A 3,972-nucleotide genomic window follows, 5' to 3' on the forward strand; every position below is an offset into this window, starting at 1 on the left:
GATGGCAGAATCGAGGAGGTTATGACGATGGCAGAATCGAGGAGGTTATGGCTACAATGGCAGAATCGAGGAGGTGGCTGGAAGCTGACTAAAGCTGGGGAAATACGGGTGTCGCTTGTGCTGCTTTAGAAAGGATTTCTTCCTTCAGTATCTTATGGTTCTTATTTTTGATGATTCACAGTATTCTCGTAGTAGAACTACCTAATCCTTGAGGGCAATAATTTGATAAATACTCCCACGGACCAAGCATGATAGTTAAGAGTATGAGCACTGAAGCCAAACTTTCTGCGTTCAATACTTTACTCCTGCAATGATCAGCTGTGTGACCTGGGGCAGGCAACCGTACATCTCTGTGCTCGACATCTCACCTGTACGATGGAGCTGATGACGGTATATAAGGCACTGAACTGGGTAGCTGACATCCATTAAGTGTGCAACAAATGGCCGCTGTTATTCCTGATGCTATGTCTGACTTGAGCACATCAGGAAGTCCGTGTTGAAGGCTTTATACTAAGCCCTTGGGTATCGAGTAACTCTGTCCCGATGCTCAAGAAGTTTTACATCTTATTTTTTTTTAAGTTAAAAAAAAATGTCATTTATTTTGAGAAAGAGATCGAGAGCAGCTGGGGGAGGGGTCAAGAGAGAGGGAGACAGAATCTAAAGCAGGCTCTGAGTTGTCAGTGGCCTTGAACCCATGAATGGAGAGTTCCTGATTTGAGCCGAAGTCAAGAGTTGGAGGCTTAACCAACGGAGCCTCCCAGGCGCCCCAAGAAGTTTTACATCTTGAAGATTTTCCCCAGTTTTTCTACTAACATTCTGTTCCAGCTCTAGTCCAGGATACCACATTGCATTGATCTTCACATTTACCTTATTTACCTCTCTTCTGTAACAGTTCCCCGTTTTTTCCTTGTCTTTAATGATCTTGCCACTTTTTAGTAGCACTTAGGAGTCTGGTATTTTACAGAATTTCCTGAAGTTGGTTTAGTAAAATGCTTTCTCACAAGTAGGCTGATATTATAGATTTGGGGGAACAACACCCAGAGGAGACATCTCACTGCATTATATCACGGGGTATATGATGCTGATATATCTCATTACTGGTGATATTAACCATGAGCCCTTGGTTAAGGGGGTGTCTGCCAGGTTTCTCCACTATACAGTTAGTATTTTTCTCTCTTTATACTCTATTTATTAGAAGAGAGTCTAAATTCAGCCCACACGCATGGGGAGAGAAATTAAGGTCCACCTCCTGAAGGAAGGCATAACAAAGAACCTGTGAATATATTCCACCACAGTCATAAACAAATATTTTGAGGAAGATATTTTGAAGCTATATCCTGTTTTCCCTGAAACTTTCACCCACTAATTTGAGCATTTGTTGATGGATCTTGCCTGCAGCCATTGCCACTGAGATGTCTGAATGGTGATTTTCTATTTTTCCGATTCATTCTACATTTATTTGTTATGTATCTCACTTCATCCCCACCCTGTTCATTTATTTTTTCAATCATTTGTTTATATCGGTATAGACCAAAGGATATTTATTTTATTCTTTGGGATGTAATTCAATACTAACACATTGGGAGCTCTTTTAGAGTGGCCTAAAGCCTTTGACATGCTCCCATAATTTTTTTTGAGTACTTCCTTACTTTCAGGTACCATAGGATGCTCAAAGTTCATCTTGTATTTTCCCTGCCCCAGCCCTGGGAATCAACCGTTTCTCCAAAGAACTCTGCTTCAGAAAATGGTATTTAGAAACCAAGATCTGAGCACTAGGTGTTCTCACTGCAATTGTGGTGTTAGTGTTTCTAAATCCTTTCAGTGAATAGATTTAGGAATGTATGTATATGTACTAACTTGCGTGAACCCATCTCTCTCTCTCTCTCCCTCTCTCCCTCACCCATCATCATCATCATCATCATCATCATCATCAGTTTCTGATATCTCCAACACTAATACAATACAACCAAGTTTATTCTAGCCTTCCTTTATTTCTCTTGCTTAATTGTAGCTTCTTTCTCCAAGAGTGACAAACTTCACTCTCAGGACTAATAGCAGAATGGAGAAGACAGAAAAAAAAAAATCAGTGAATGTAAAAGTTCACCAGTAGAAATGTTCCAATCTGAAGAAGAAGGAGAGAAAGATTTCTTAAAAAAGAACAAGCCCTCTAGGATTTGTAGGACAATAGCAGACGTCTACTGATGTCTGAGAAGAAAGGAGAGAAATGATGGGGCAGAAAAAATATTTGAAGAAACAGTGACTGAAAATTTCCCCGATCTGCTGAAAGTCATGAATTTATAGATTCAAGAAATCCAGTGAACCCCAAGGAAAATAAACGTAAAGAAAACCACATCTGGATGCATTATAGTCAGAATACTGAAAACTAGAGAGAAAGAGAATATTTGAAAGCAGCGAGAGAAAAACAACACATTACGTAGTGGGCAACAGTAATTTTGACACCCACAGACTTCTTGTGAGAAAACATGGAGTACCAGAAAATAGTGGAACAACATCGTTAAAGTACCAGAAGGAAACATTGTCAACCTAGAATTCTATATACAGCAAATATATCCCTCCAAAAAGAAAGCAGACACTCTTTTACAATGCCAGCAGATCTTCACTGGAAGAAAAGCAAAACAAGTTCTTCAAGCTGGTGGGAAATTATACCAGAGGGAAACTTGGACCCCCAGAAAGGAATAAAGAACACCAGTAATGGTAAATGTCTGGGTAAATATATACAACTATTTTTTCCTCTCAATTTCTTTAAAATACATGCGGTTATTTTAAAACGAAATTATAATAGTGTCGATGTAGATGTAATACACGTGACAACTACTGTTTAAAGAATGCTGGGGGTGGGGTAGTGTAAGGGATAAATGATGGAACTATACAGTTGCAAAGTTTCCACATCTGATGTGAAATGATAGAATACAGACTGAAAAATCAAGAGTGTGTGCTATAATCCTTACTGCAACCTCTAAAAATCATGCAACTATTTATATTTAAAAGATATATTAAATAGATATATTAAATGTAATTCTAAAATACACTTAAATCGTCCAAAGTAGGAAGGAAAGGGGGAGTAAACAAACAAGAACAGAGGAGACAAACCGATAACAAATCATAGAATGGTAGACCTGATTTCAATCATGTCAATAATTAAATGTTGATGGACGAAGCAGTCCAGTTAATACATAGTAATTCTCATTATGATTACAACCATTATCACTGTGGGTTGCAGGAGAGTGAGGACATCTTTCTGATCTGATTAATCTTCTAGAATATCATTCAACCCTGAGCACCTAGGGTTTGTTTTGGGTTATCTGCTGCTTCTGGAAAAGGCTGCCTTGTCTCCCCACCAGGCAGTGTGCTCCTGAAGGGACCATCTCTCTACTGAGTTCCCAGGCTTGAGGACAGAATTGGATGCTTATGGCATGGTCCTGACCAAATGCAGAACATCCCAGAATCAGCACCCAGGAGGACACAGCCGTCACAGAATCCAACCTGACAAATGTCTCAGTCTCCCTTAATAGAAATCTCTCATCTAAGATTAGTTTTTAAACAGATTTCTTAAGGTAATTAACGTGCACATTATATTTTTAAAAACTTGGCCATTAAAAGTCAGCCTTCCTCCTATCCTGGAACTATAAACGAATAAACCCAAAGTTTTGCTATGTGTTCAGTCTGAACCCCCTCCTGGGGGACAGGTGGCATGGCGTGGGGTGGGGCTGGACACACCAGCGACAGGAGCAGTTGGGTTTTGCATTCTTCTCCGCTCAAGCAGATGTCTGCCTCATGTTCTTTTTTTAGCTTTGGAAACCGACTTCCTGGAATCTATGTCCTCACCATGGGCAAGCAATAATAGTATTCCAGAAAGCTTGTTTTTATGGAGGAAAATCCAGCTAAGCATAGTGGGCTGGTCCTGCCAGTTTCATAAAACGCAGAATTTGCATGAAGAGGAAAGTCCTTCAC

At 39.8% G+C, this 3,972-nt stretch overlaps 1 long non-coding RNA gene across 1 annotated transcript in view; it reads left to right on the plus strand.

Moving 5' to 3' along the window:
* The window catches only part of LOC121032642 (uncharacterized), a 4,653-nt gene extending 1,014 nt beyond the window's left edge, over positions 1 to 3,639 (plus strand). Inside the window, exons 2-3 of the long non-coding RNA XR_005791407.1 lie at positions 2,028 to 2,715; positions 3,363 to 3,639. This is a non-coding gene — a long non-coding RNA (uncharacterized LOC121032642). The remainder of the gene's footprint in view (positions 1 to 2,027; positions 2,716 to 3,362) is intronic.
* Positions 3,640 to 3,972: the final 333 nt, after the last annotated feature.

Source organism: Herpailurus yagouaroundi, unplaced genomic scaffold (genome assembly GCF_014898765.1).
Source record: "Herpailurus yagouaroundi ecotype Mexico unplaced genomic scaffold, PumYag 142, whole genome shotgun sequence".
Taxonomy (NCBI): Eukaryota; Metazoa; Chordata; class Mammalia; order Carnivora; family Felidae; genus Herpailurus; species Herpailurus yagouaroundi.